General features: G+C 44.7%; 1 long non-coding RNA gene across 1 annotated transcript; it reads right to left on the bottom strand.

Annotated features, from left to right (window-relative positions):
- Positions 1 to 9805: 9805 nt before the first annotated feature.
- On the bottom strand, positions 9806 to 14216 carry LOC144100193 (uncharacterized). The gene is made up of 4 exons (XR_013307551.1): positions 14091 to 14216; positions 12004 to 12144; positions 10833 to 10947; positions 9806 to 9971 (listed from the first exon to the last, which is right to left on the bottom strand). It is a non-coding gene; the product is annotated as an uncharacterized LOC144100193 (long non-coding RNA).
- Between the last annotated feature and the right edge of the window lie 499 nt (positions 14217 to 14715).

Raw genomic sequence — 14715 nt, 5'->3', positions numbered from 1 at the left:
CGCCCACCTAACCTTCATCTGCCCTCTGCCACGCTTGCCTTCTCTTGGAACTCACTCCGTTACCCTTAAGGACCAGCGGTTGTCATGCTTTCGCATTACGTGCCCTGCCCAATGAAATAAATGATAGAAATAGAATAAATGATACATGGGCACCCTTTGTACTCCTTTTAGTTATTAACACAGGCAAGTGCTGCAGGCAGCGATTCCCTCTCCCACAGGAACAAAAATAAACCACGCCGCCTTTCAAGGCAATTTACATAGGCGTGGTTTATGTGGTATGTGGGAGGTGCCCTCAACATTTTGATAGCGTTCGTTAGTTGCCCGTCTCGACTGCGGAATACGGTTGCAACGAATGAACAAAATGGTACTGTTGTTCGAGTAGAGAAAGAGGCGGGTTATGGCTCAAGGTGCAGATCACATGTCCCCAATGCTACTGAGTAGTGCATCTTCCATGCTTTTGGTTAGCGCTTGAGTACATCCTCGTATGAGCCGAAAAGTAAATAGTGACTCAAGTTGAGATATAAAGGTAAGGTAGGAAGTTACTGCTTTACAATATTTACACTATATTCTTAGCTGCTGATGGTGAACAACGGGCTGTTAGCAAATTGTCAGTGTTGAAAGAGATCAGATGAGAATGAAAAAAAAGTGGGCGTGATTTAGCTTATGTTAAACCAGGAGTGACGCGATGGCTACAGCTGGCCGAGTGGAACTTGCCCAGTTGAGTTGCAGTCAGGCTTTCACCGCTCCGTTTCACTGGGCGTTCCTTCTTCATCTTCGTCCCACTTGACACGGCGCATGCGCACAGCCGTTGCATCTCGGTATCGCCGGCGCGCAGCGCCGCCGGCAGCAGCAGCTGCTCCGCACCACGTGGCTGGTCACTGACCACCCACGTGATTAACCACGTGATCGGCCATGGCGCCGCGCCGCCGGCAGCTGCTCCGCACCACGTGACCAACCACGTGACAACGTGGCGGTGCAGCCACAAGGTGGCGGTGCAGCCACGCTGAAGGCTCGACGTGCTACCGTAATGTAGCTATCGCTAAAAAACCCTATCTTGACAGAACAATTGCACAAATCTATCTCACTTCTTTGCAACGGTTCCATTACAACCAAGCATAAGAGAAAAGTTTTGTTCCCACATCGCACTCGCCCATTCGTCACAGAACAGACCACCGGCGTGTGTCCCATTCTACGCTAACTCCGAATAGTTGCAACGTCTGTAAGCCTCGAAGACAGCTATTCGAAAGGTGAAATGGTTCATACCACCGCAATCTGCCCTCCAAAAGGAAGATGTAGACTTTTGGATGAAACAAAGGGAGTTGGGCGGCGTCTATTTGCTTCTGTGATCTTAGGCCGACTTTCGTTTCCACAAAGAATGAACATCTACAGGGGGCGAGACATTTTGGTTGATGAAAGGTGTAACGTTAAGAGACCGGAAAAGGCCAGAGTGGGTGAGGGAACAAACCCGGGCATATGACATCCGAGTCGAAATCAAGAGGAAGAAATGGGCTTGGGCAGGGCATGTAATGCGAAGGCAAGATAACCGCGGTTCGTTAAGGGTAACGGAGTGGATTCCAAGAGAAGGTTAGCGTAGGAGGAGGCGGCAGAAGGTTGGGTGGGTGGATGGGATTGAGAAGTTTGCAGGCATAGGGTGGACGCAGCTCGCAAAGGACAAGGTTAATTGGGGAGACATGGGAGAGGCCTTGGCCCTGCAGTGGTCGTACTCAGACTGATGATTATGATGCTGGTTACAGACTCGTGAGGCTGACACGCGCTTCCGCAATGAAGGCGATGTATTGAGGGCCTACGGACAGCATCGGGCTGGCGGTTCTCGTGTTTGAGACCCCAGCGTTAGATGAACATAGGAATTTTACAGCAAACGTGAGGAGGAAAGTGTGCTAAGTGTTGAGTAATCATTGAGAATAAGGATCTCTGGTTGTTGCCGCGAATTTGGAAGCTGTGTTGATTTACTGTCGGTAAACAACGACGCCTCCTTTGTTACTCTGCTCTCAGTCCGGCTTTTGGTTCAGCGTCTGGTGGTACATGGTTCTGGGCATTCCCGGATGGATGTTGGCGCTCGCTATGTCCACATTCTACGCCAGACTCTCGGCAGTTTCCGACACCAGCACTTACTACTTCTGAAGGTAAGACAGGCGCCTGATACTGCTAGTTAGGCAAAAAAGTCTTTCGTCGGAAAAAGTTTTTTCGTTGCCGCCTTTTGCCATTGCCTATCTGTATATAAAAGTATATGGCCTACTCTGAAAACTACGTGCAGTCAGATTGCAAAAGATGTAATATTTTCACAAAATTTAAGTAACACTCAAACGCGAACACTGAGTCTTCTCTGCAACTTTGCAATGCAAGAAGTTTTTCTCCCTTAACACGCATTCACATGAACCGCTCAACATAGAAGGCTAGGAACCGCTACAGTATTGTCGATATATCTGAAGTTTTCTTTAAAATCTAAAACCGTTAGGTGGTATATTATACCGCTCAGCTCTCGTAGCCTGTGAAGATATCCCATGGGTGCCCTGTTTTGTAGCTTGCTCTCATAAAATCATCCGTACCAGATTAACACAATATCTTACAAGTGCGTTCACTTGAGGCGACTTCTCGTTTTGCTCTTCCTCGCACAAAGCACCAAGAAGGAAAAGTTTCCCTGAAATATACAAAAACGTAAACAACTCTTTATGAATTCGCAGTCTTTTACTGGATCTTGTGGTCTTGAGGATCAAGGGAAGCTTGTATTAGCTTTATTTTTAACAAGATTTAAGTGCTTACTGAATCTGTACCGAGATCAGAGTAGCAGCATGTTTATAATACAACCACCAGAACCCGACAAATTTTACCAACGTTAGCAGCGATGGTTTAAATATTTGCAATCAGGCCATCATTATCACCGCAGCTACGGCTTTTGAAAGACTACGATATTTAGTAATGCCTGTGACCTCTTTATCCCCGAAAACTTCCTGTTTCATCTGCCCACCGCATTCTCGAGTGCTCCATGCTATGTTCTCTTTCCCTCGGAATCTTGCGCGTTTCCTTTAACGAACATCGGCTATCTTGGGTACCCATGTCAGTAATTGCCCATGGCATTATTGCGACTGATTACCGTAGAACGTAATTGCTGACGTTTCTTTTCTCTAACCACTCCGCTCTGTTCCTGGCATCTAATCCTACGCCTATCATTGTTCTTCCCATCGCCCCCTGCATTGTCATCCATTTAATAGAGCTTGTCGGGCTAGATGGTTCTTTATAAATGCGAAAAAAGAAATGCGCGAACGAGACACGGACGTCGAAAAGGCAAAGACGCACACAAGCGCAGACTAACAACTTTACTACGTGCAGAAATACAAGGTGTATATTTAAGTGATATCAACAGCACACTTTCAATCTAATCGTAAAAACTCCAGCACATGAACAAGTGCCCAGGGAAGTATTTAGTTTACTCTTTTCGGTTAGCGTCCATCTTTTTTCGCATAAGTGAGCGCCGATATGATATAAGGCTATTTGATTTCACTCTTGAGCGATACTGGTGTGTCGCCTTTAATAAACTCAAAGTGCCAACCAAGTGCACCCCACAGCTATTTTATTCTCCTAGCTAATTCACTATTTAGTCCGAGTGCGCGGTCACTACCTTCACAGAGTACATGTATTCTGCTACCACTTCCATTAAGCACTGCCATAGGAAACTGCTTTTTTCTTAACACACTACTGGACGTTACATCAGCTTTATGCGTAATTTTTGCATCCGCAGTTCTGCTTTGCCTAAGTCATTCGTCATTAAGTAATTAAATTCGTCCCGTGAGTCGCTGATGAAGGCCATCAACGAATTCTTGTGGAGAATGGTATTCTGAATAATTCTTAAACCCAACCCTTCTTAATGTATATCTCAGGATACCTACTTCAAAAACGCTTCCAACTTGACCGGATAATTGCTCTTCATGTTTCCATTGTTGTGAGAAGCTAGCGTAATAGGACGGACGTACGTTGCTCGGTGCTAATTATCAAGTGCGGGGCTTTGTACTGCGAGCATAATTTGTTGTCTCTCACGTATCGCTGGCCCGCCATAATAATTCTAGCAACCACGAATGAAATGCGACCTGGCATTGCTATCTGAGGCATATAACAGCTGTTGTCCTTTCCACTGCCTACTTTTAACTTCACTAAACGTAGAGTGGAGGTAAAGCGTCTTGTTTTTCTCCTTTTTCGCCGCAGAATCTGAAGAACCTGCACGACTACCTCTCAGGTGAAGTAAGAAAACGAGAGTACTGAACATTCTGGAAGATCATGGAGTGCACTGGACAAAAGTGTAGAATTGGACAGCACCGCAGGCAACTATGCCTGACAGAAGACATTTCTAGCTTATAGTGCAGTGAGATCTCATTCGCGATTTCGTTTTCTTGTTTCTTGTTGTACATTTGGCTACCTTGAGAATTGTGCCGTCGAAATGTTTCGCGTGCAGTTTAGACGTTGGGTATTACTGTGTATTTGTTTGCCATGACCGATTGTTATGCCTTTTCTCGACATTGGTTTCTTCCTACGGTAATTTGCTGATAATTCATTTTTTTTGCGAGGAATAGCAGAAGCCTCATTGCTTATCTCTTTGGCTTGAAATGTTTTGGCTGGTATTTGTAAATCAGGTGACGACTTCCTTTGATCCAGCTTACTATCTACTGTTCATTGTGCTCATGTTCAGGATTGCATCTGATTTTCTACTGCATCTTTTTTGCGCTTTCCGGAAATCACTCATATTCGCTCTTACCTGCATATTCTTCGGCCAGCGTGACATAGGGGCACTCCCAGCTGCTCTTAGTTTTTGTAACAAAAGAAGCAGGCGAAATTCTTATGGTTCTATGCTTATTTAACTACACACGCTTATATTTATGGAACGTACTGTGTAATGAGTAAGAACCTATTTGTTTTATTGACTCCAACATTCTCGTAGTGAGCGCCTAATGGAAGTTTTACCGACGACTTCTTTGCTTATTGTGCAGCTAATCGTGTATGGCATGTGCGGATACGCTATATAAGATGCGGGTCAAGAAGATCGATGGGGTTTTCTACCATAACATTCCAAAATGCCGGCCATCAATCTTCATTGCGGGAGTGATGAAGTACCTGTTCCTCATTGCGGTTTTCGTTTATCAGTAACGAACAATTCAAAACATCATACCTGATTGGTTTTATAGGATATTCATGTACCTTATCTCCGATGCCTGTGTTAGTCTCTAATGAACTCAAGAGATCACCTGCCGACGCTGTAACATCTGTGTGCACTGAAGAGTGGACAACATGGCAAGTGCCAAGACTTCTGAGTTCAACGACACGGACAGCAGTGCTTAGCCGATTTGGAAGAGAGGAATACAGTGGATTTATGTGTCTTAGTTCTGCTTTGGGTGTTAGTGCTTGATGAATTGAAGAGATAGGCTGCAGACGCTGTGCCACCTGTGCACTAGAGTGGTTAAAATGTCATGTGCCAAGACATCTCTAACTTTTCTCTTCAGCGGGACGCACTACAATGCCTAGCCTGTTTGGGAGAGAGCAATACAGTGGACGCTGTGTTTGGATCACGTTACGCGTTTATCGTTTCGACAAAAGCACGTTTTTCGGCGCCACTTTCGTCATGTGGACATGTGGGTCATCTCACCTTGCGGTGTTGAGCGTTTATAATTAGGGTAGAAAATTTGTGAAGTCATAAAGGTTGTTTCGCATAAAAGCACAGCTGTAGAACACTGCAGAAATCTGAGCATAAGTTCTTGTAATCTGGTGCCGGTTGCATATAAGACGTAACTCCTATTAACAGGGTCCAGTACTCCTGAGGGGCACCCTTAAAGAATTGGCCTTAACAGTGTTCCTAATTACAGTTAGTATGTTCGGACTCACCCGCCTGTTATACGGGTGTCCAGGTTTGCTTAGTGGGCGCGTTATTGTCTTGGACAGCCGCTGCACGGTCCAGGATTAGATCGAACTTTGTTTTAACTAACGGCGATTCTTAAAATTATGTACAGCGTTTGTGTCTAGGCGTTTGAATGTGCTGAGGTTGATAATAAGTGGTAGCAGCTTCCTTGACTGAATAAAGGGTTAGAGCATATCCTTACCAATTTTAAGTTACTTTATACTGGTATAAGCTGCTGACCGAGGCGCATTAGTGGCTAATACATACATGCTAGCTAGCAGTGTAGTTGATATTTTTTAGCTTTAGTGACGGTTGGTGTTAGTACGCAAAATGGCGAGAGATGAGCTGTAAAACACAACTCGTCATCGCATCCTTTCGCGAAATAGCTCGTTCTGCAAGGCCTTAACATTTAGTTTGCATAACCTCCCACATAGGTCAATGTGTAAGTGACAACTTGCCCATGTTTTTCAGATAATTGTACGACTTTCAGTTCGGTACACCTCAACTATTTGTCCTGCGTGTACGTTGCCTTGAAAGCAACGAGAGAGGTCCTTAGCTATGAGGAATCGTAAACTTGTTCTAATTTCATTGTTTCGTTGATGGGAAATGCGGCACTATTATTCCTTATGATGTCGTGTTGAATGAAATACGTTAGAGCGTGACTGCTGCTCCCGTTTTCCCATCGGATCTCTCCAAGATTCGTTGCCACAGAGTCCCTGGTGCGCCGGCGCCCACACGATGCGTCTAGGCGTGGGCAGACGAACGCATTCTGTGACAGCTACAGGCGAACACCTATTGGTGTCGCACCAAGGCTGCTCGCTATGACCCGGAAGCGAATCCTTTGTGCCCACACTGTGACGAGCTCTGCTCTCTATCCCACATGGTGGGGGGCCTGTCAACACAGTCCCCACTTCCCTCTCCCACTAAAGAGACTAAAGAGGCTTGGGAGACCATCCTCCTAGAGTGCTCGATTGTGACAGCACAAGCTGCCCTGGCACGCCGGGTTCGCGAGGCGGCGGGATATTGCGGCATCCCGGACTAGGGACGCGGACCAAGATGTCGGCATTCACCAACTGCACCGGCTCATCCTCTATATTTCCTTAATAAAGGCTTTTTCTCTCTCTCACTCTCTCACTCTCTCTCTCTCTCGAAGTTTCCGTGGCACTTGGAGAAAACACCAATGCAGTGAAGGCCACTGCAACGCTTTATCGTCGCCAATATTTACATGCTTGAGCGCAACAGAAAAAAAGTTGTTTGCGGTGTGTGACTAGCCGTCAGTATCTTCACGCAGTTTATTCTGTACCACAGGCAGCCGCACACAAGAAGCCGCACACACATGAGATGTAAAGCGCAGAGTCCCCATCCAAAAAGGGGGGATAGAGGGGAGGGGCGGAGGCCTCCTGCGCTTGAACTTTGCTGCCGTCAACGGTGATCAGTTTACAAGCTGTTCTCGGTTTCCATCCGCGGATCCAATATTTAGAAGTGGTGTCTTTGACTGGCCCGATTACGGAAACAGTATAGAAATGTCCTAGCGGCAGTTCATTTTTCTAAGGCGCTTTGAATGTGGTAGAGTTTCGGGACATTCATTTGCGGTTTTCTCAGCAACGCAGCCACCATTATGCGAAGTCGGGTCGGCACTTGCTAGCCCGCTTTCAAATCCAACATGATTTTCAAATTCAGAGGCGGGTCCGAGTGCCCGAACTCTGCAGACGCGCCGTCAGAGTTCGACCCCTCCCCACTAAGATGGACAAGGAGGATCATAGTGGTCGTCATCAGGCTAGGGCGGAAGCCTTAGCGCACCACTATGGCAACAAACATGGTGTCTTTTACGTAGATGTAGCTGGGCCTACCTACGGGGGGTGGTACACGGCCGCGGTCATACATCAAGAAATAGAGGTGGATGGGCTTTCCTTTCGAGCCCCAGGCACAACACAAGCTGAAGAGGTTGCCATCGCCCTAGCTGCTTCTGATTCAAAATACGAACACATAATAACAGACTCGCGTTCGGCATGTCGCAATTATGAGGCTCGTTGAATAACTCCACTAGCTGAACGAATACTATGGAACTGCAGCCGGGATACCGATCCTACTCCCCGCTGCCTGGTTTGGACTCCGGGCCATCATGGCCTAGCAGGAAACGAAGCTGCCGACGCGGCGGCCCGAGCACTCATTCACCGGGCGTTCCCATTGGCTCCTTAGCACCTGGAACCTGAAGGTAGCTGCTTACTCTCCTTCAAAGCTATCACATCCTATTATAAGGATAGGCATCGCCTCTACCCGGCCTCTGCAAAGAGACTGGGGAAAGCAAACGAACGCGTTCTACTCCGATTATTCACCAACACAATGCTGTGCCCGGCAGTACTAAAACACTTCGATCCCGCGTTCACTGGCAGGTGCAGATACTGTGGGGAGGTGGCTGACACCTACCACATGGTTTGGGCTTGCCAGCGCAATTCAGCTCTCTCCCCCACCCCAACCCTACCAGAGAGGAATGGGAGGCGGCCCTGCTTGGCTGTTCGGACCTTCAGGCCCAAAAGGCTTTGGTCAAGAGGGCTAAGCTGGCGGCTTCGACCAATGGGGTCCCGGAATAAGGACTCCACCATCAGTTTATATTCCGTGCAGAACTTGCTAGAAGCAGAATGTTTATGTTAGAAGTCTCATAGAAGACTGCTGTTGACGGTTGTGGCAACAAAACATTCCCACTTGATGGTACATCCGTAGACTTGTGATAAAACGCGGGCTGCCTACACAGATCTCTGCATTTTCACAAAGAATGACGATATTGGACGGCCCCGGTTAGTTCTGGTGGTGTATTGGTGAGCAGCACGGATAACGTTAAACCGAAAATGTCGAGGGATTAAAGCGCCTTTTTTTTTTCTTCGTCGCCGCTGCTCATTTTAAGCGTTGAATGTGTGCGTTGTTAGTCTGACAAGGAGTTATACTGGTTTGTTTGCTTCGTTACAAACAATTTATATATGTCAGTTCACCTGCTGAATGCCCAATGGTAGCAGGAGATGAGTCAAGCCCAATGAGAAGGGCTCCTCATTCGCTGTTTGGTACGTTTTCTTCCAGACTATTTTTCGCTTAAGCACCTGGATTGCAGAAAGAAATGAAATTTCCAGCTCGCGTACTCAACAATTGGCGTTGTCACTTTTCTTTGGGTCTGTGGGCAAGCAAACCGTGCAATAATACTCTAAATAATATCGAGTAATGCAGCGAAGAGTCAAGTAGAGTGGAGTAATAGAGTTAAGTAACAAATAGCTTTGCACTAGTTTTAGCACTCTATGCTGTTTAAACTCTAGTTTCACCAGGTTGTTGGACCCGATTCGTGTACTAATTATATTGGCTCTTATTGTGGCTGGAGAAGAAAGGTATGAATTAGAGTGCGAGTCGTGGAGTGGGAAGTTAGACTAGTCACGGTGTTTGCAGTTGTCGTTTTTGAAGCGCAGCTACTGGTGTAAGCTTTAGTAGGGCACAATAGGCAAGCTATAGCTTTCAGTAACTCATGCACCATAGAAGTGAGCATTGAATTCTGAAATCTGTGATTCGTGGTACTGACGGTTCCGATTCCAATGATAACGTATATATTTTGGTTAAGATTTGAGAAGCTTGACACGTTTGCAATCTAATCGAACAGATTTAATACTTCCTGAACTTGAACCCGACAAGGACAATGGTCGACTTTATTCCGAGTTTGATAGTGCTTAGCTTCGTCACGCTCTTTATCATTCCCATATGAGACATGACAGATTTCTCGCAGTATGGTTTGTAACAAGGTTACCCATGCCATAAAAGGAACCCGGCTTTCAATGACTGGTTAGCATATATTGCCACTGAAGAGGAATGCGACATTCCTTTTCATTCATTCCTCTATGCATGAGTGCCGTAAGAAACACGGTCATCAAGACAGTAATTATATATCTTCATTACTTTATTGCCGTTAGCTCGCAGTTGGAGTGGAATACTTGGGTGTCTTGTGTTCTATTTTTTTTCACAAATGGGCAGTCTGCAGCAGTATGGATATTTAGCATCACGCCTTTTGTCTACACAAGGGCTTTGAAAATGCGCGCACCTGCACAGAAGTAGAGAAATAAATAATAAACAGTTGGGTGCATGGCGCACGAGTACATTCATAAATACGTGTTTTGTGTGGGGCGCTCGCTTGTATTATTTTGTTCCCTACTCATAGCATGGGTCAGAATGAGCGCCACTGATGCCAGAACAAAAGTTCACGCGAAATTTTGGCGTACCGAATGAACGTCATACGTAAAGCAAGTGCAATAATAGTGGTGCTGCATGCATAACCCGAGCCTGGCGCATGATGGCCTTAGCTGCCTATGTGTCATAAAACCCAACCCAACCCAACACAACACAACACAACGCATGCATAACCTTGGCAGCATAAAATTTAAAAGATTTAGATAGCGACGTGACGCAATCATGACGCAATAGAAAAAAGGTAGGTAATAATTAAATGAAGTGGCTGTGGCTAACGGTAGAAAATGTGACCTTATGACACATGCATAAAACACCTTAACAGAGTAGTCGATATTGATGCCTGTGGCGATTTTGCTGAATCAAAGAAAACGCTTACGCAAAGCGGAAAAGCGGAATTTAATGCAAACGGTTTTAGAGTATTTCCAGCTTAGGGCGGAAGATTTTTTGCATTAAAGTTAAGGTAGAAGATAAAACGAGAGAGAAGACACCTGAAGTTTGAATGGCTCAAAGGAAGAAAACCGAGAAGACAGAGATACAGAAAGAGCACCGCTGGCGCTGGCGCTAGCTGGCGCTTATCAGAGTTCATGGTGATTACGGTGCATGGTACTAAATTCGTATGAGTACCGTTTGTATCCTATATTCCTCCTTTGACAAGAGATGAGGCATATTGTATAGAATGTGAGCTACAAAATACACGTATTTTTCCCCAACTTACGTTACGGTTATCAGTGTCTTGTTCTCTGGATCACAGTATTGTAATAAGCACTCGTCAGGCGCAGAGCGTCCCAATTCTTTGGGATTAAGTTCAGTGCCCTGGTCAGAATAGCATTCTAACGAAAGAGAAAAAAAAACAGTGCCAATAAATAATCGGTGACGCATAATTTGTTTCATAAAGAGTGCTGATAGATAGTGATACGTTGAAACCAATATTTAAGTGAGGGATGATTCCATGCTAAACAATTACGATGTCAAGACCATTTAGGACATGCCGAGGAGTACAAGCAGCATCACTGGAAGTCATGGAAAGATCGAGAATTTTTTCTTCGCGGTGCTAGAACCCTAAACTTATGCCCAACTTGGGATCAATAAACAAAAAAGAACGTTGTGTAGGCAATTTTTGTTTTTGTAAGGATGCGCAATAAAAGACTATTCCTAACGCGCTGAATGTTTCTAAGGTTCTGCAGAAGACGTCAACCACTCAGATTTACTTTTTTAATTAAAAATAGACGTGAGTGTTTTCAGAAACTGAAGGCACCTATTTTAAGTCAGTCTGTAAAAGGCTAGGATATTACTTAGTTTTGTGGCACCACTGCTAGAATTCTTCTACAAATATGTAGTACCCATCATGGGTGTTTTCTCAGTGTGGTAAAGGGTGATATTTTTTGGGCATACACTAAAGCTTTCTGCCCTGAGGGCAATCTACATGGATCGAAACCGTACTGAAATAATGCGCGCCTGACCGCAAGATATCAGAGCTGTCTGTGTTTAATGTGGCTGAAGCCGGCGTTGGTCCTGTAATCGTGGACTGTGGGCATCTGTAGAGATCCGCTCCACGTCAGCTGCAGGAACTATATAATTTGACAACGGCCGACTTTCCTACGCCTGTCCTAAGGCGAATGTTCTCGCTAATTGGGCGTATATTGGTTTCACGCGGGTTGCTCTTATTTAAGTGCTACGGGCATTCAAAATCAAAATCTCTCAGCGTTGCTGTGAGGTATGCGCGAAGAATAAGCAAAATCGAAATCATTAGAGTTTGCGAAAGGCGTTTTGTTGATTATGGTATTTCAAAATGTAAGCGTCAAATACATATTTTCAAGCCTGTTTCGTTTATTTCGCATTCAGAAGCATTAATTTTGGCCAAGAAAAAGGTTCGAAACTATGCTTACTTTCTGGATCACGGACGGGAGTTTTTTCGGAACCATCTGTGACTTGTGCTTTTAGCACAATCGCCACAAGCGATGTCAGCAATACTCTTCCTCTAACAACTTTCATCATAATATCTACATATGGGAGGATGCTTATCTCGTCTGAAAAAAAAATACATTACAAGTATTACGCCACCGTACTGATATTGGGCACCCATGAACCTCTGAGTTCATGTCCTGCGTTAATAGGAAAATGTGCAACATATGTATTATCTGGTGTCATTTCCGAGAAATTTAAGATGCTGGTGAATTTTTGAATTTTAGTGAGAACAACTACGCGTTTTTTAATTCGCAAAATAGCTTCGGCTACAAGTATTCAACACAAAAAGGAAGACATTCTACATTTTAAAACTTATTGGAAACAGGAATCCAATCCATGTTTCTGCAATGTACCACAACGTTGAAACGTTCGTGAACAGTGTTCATGAAGGAGTGACAAGGTTCATGACAACTTTGTGTGGCTGCGCTTGATTGAAAATTGTTACTTGCAAAGCATTCATATCCTCTGAAATGATTGCTGGAGAATGTTAAAATATGGGCACGTGTGGCAAAACACGATAAAAATTTTCAAATCGTGGCATCATTTTAGTTTTGATGGAATATCAACAAAACAAATCTCACAGGATAATATATCTACTACTTTCCTGTTATAAAAAGCTAGCTCAAGCTGAAATAATAATTTAAAAGGGTATTCAAAGTTTTAAAATGTCGCTATTTGCCCCAGCCATGGGGACAGTGACGCGGCTCTCCAAAAGAAACGAATCCTTCAGTCTTACAATGAATGCTTAATAAGTTGCTTTCACACGCACCAACACGATATTTGTGAGCTTGTTCGCAGGGAAGGTGTCGCATCCAGACGCTAAGCGGCAGTGTTTTTTCACATAGAGGGCTTCACACTTCGTGGTTGTACAACCAGGCCTTGCGTTCAGCCTGGCTTCGTGTTAGTTTTAATTGACAGCAGGCTACGCAAAGTTTTGTTTTTTTAGTATCACGGTGGTTGTTTTCGTGCTTTGCACCTGTCGAATGGAGACTAGATCTTTCTCGATCAGCAGTACGTCACCATGCGATTTCTGACATGATTGCAGGTTGCACCGAACCGAGATTACTCCATCGTGGCCACATAAGTAGCCGCTCAGGCTGTGTGACATGTGTGCGGTGTTTAGATTCGAAAGATACTTCGTGCAGTTCCTGACTGTCGCATTCCTTCATTTTTTCCATCTTGAAATGCGCCATTAAAGACAAAAATCACAATTAAGGTCATTTTTCTAGATTCAGGTGAGTCTAAAACACAAGGAAAACAAATTGGAGGCTTTAGAAAGAAAAATAAAGACATAATACAGACTTTTGACCGCAGAGAAAACCACGTTGTTAACCTCTGCCTTACATGCTGCCTGATGTTAAGACAGTGCTAAAATGCTGCTGCAATAGTGCTGCTAAAATAAGGACAGCCAAAATCTCTTCAACTGTTCATAAGCGAGGACGAAACATTGGTGGTGACAAATGAATGCTTTAGTAAAGTTTAGTATAGGGTGTCCGCACCGTATGACTTATATCAAGTAACGCGGTCCCCAACACACAGAGCAAAGCAGGGATTCTCTGTCAGTGGATATAAAAAATGAAGGCGCATTAAAATAAATACCATGAATTGAGGGAAATATCCAGCCATAATTTGAAAACCTAATTCTGGGGCTAAATTGTAGTTTAAAACGGAAGCTTATACAAAACGTTTACAACATGTGCCCTCCTAATGATTCGTAGATAAAACAGTTCACAGATAAAGTGTCGGAAAAGAAATATATGCAGTGTGATGTAAAACGTATTAAGCTATCGAAAGTATTCTGTCATTTTGTTAGCTTTGCGAGGCGACGCGGCCTCGAAACCATAATGGCTAGGCTAACGTTCAACTCTTTTTCAGTGTGGCATTTGCTACCGCTGGCCCGGCGTAGGTAATAGAATATAGATTCGGTATATCTCTTATACACACTTCTTTTTATCTCGAACATGCTATACGCTAAAGATACGAGGTAAAATAAAGAGCAAGAGCTTACTTGTGACTGGCGACTAGAGCTTTGGGAGAGCTACTGATTAATCAGAGGGGAAGAAGTTGAGTTGTCGTCGCTGAGGCGATAGGCCGAGAACTCGCATTTCTTCAGTGGCCTTCAAGTTCAGCGCTCTCTGACCGAGTACGCATCCTCGGGAAGTGTGAGACCGCCGCGCGACATGTATTTCGTCGGCGATGGTTTGTAGCTCACGTGATGTTCATAACTGACACCTGGAGAAGCATCAGTTCCGACACATGGAAATGCACTCATACATCATGGTCCTGCTTCGTATAACTTCGACAAGAGGAGGTATCGGCAATGATCGCAATAAAAAAAGTGTTCTGCAAAGTAATACCGTCCAAATAGTAGACGCTTTCTGCCCTGTTTCTTCGTACGGAGGCGGCATATTCGCGGAAGCAAAAGGGCACGCGGGTTCTTTGACGTCTTTTTTTTTTGCCGCGTGTGGAATGATGTTCTGGAGGAGTTGGAAAGGGCGAATTTTATGTAAATTGGAAAAAATCATTCCTTAAAGTAAAGCAAAAACATGTGGATTGCGAGTTCAATGACCAGCCTTCAAGCTGAAAATGGTAGGAATTCAGCCGGCAGCAAAAATACGAAAACCACACTTATC

This window comes from Amblyomma americanum, chromosome 8 (assembly GCF_052857255.1).
Source record: "Amblyomma americanum isolate KBUSLIRL-KWMA chromosome 8, ASM5285725v1, whole genome shotgun sequence".
Classification (NCBI taxonomy): Eukaryota; Metazoa; Arthropoda; class Arachnida; order Ixodida; family Ixodidae; genus Amblyomma; species Amblyomma americanum.
This window is presented reverse-complemented; position numbering and strand designations above follow the sequence as displayed.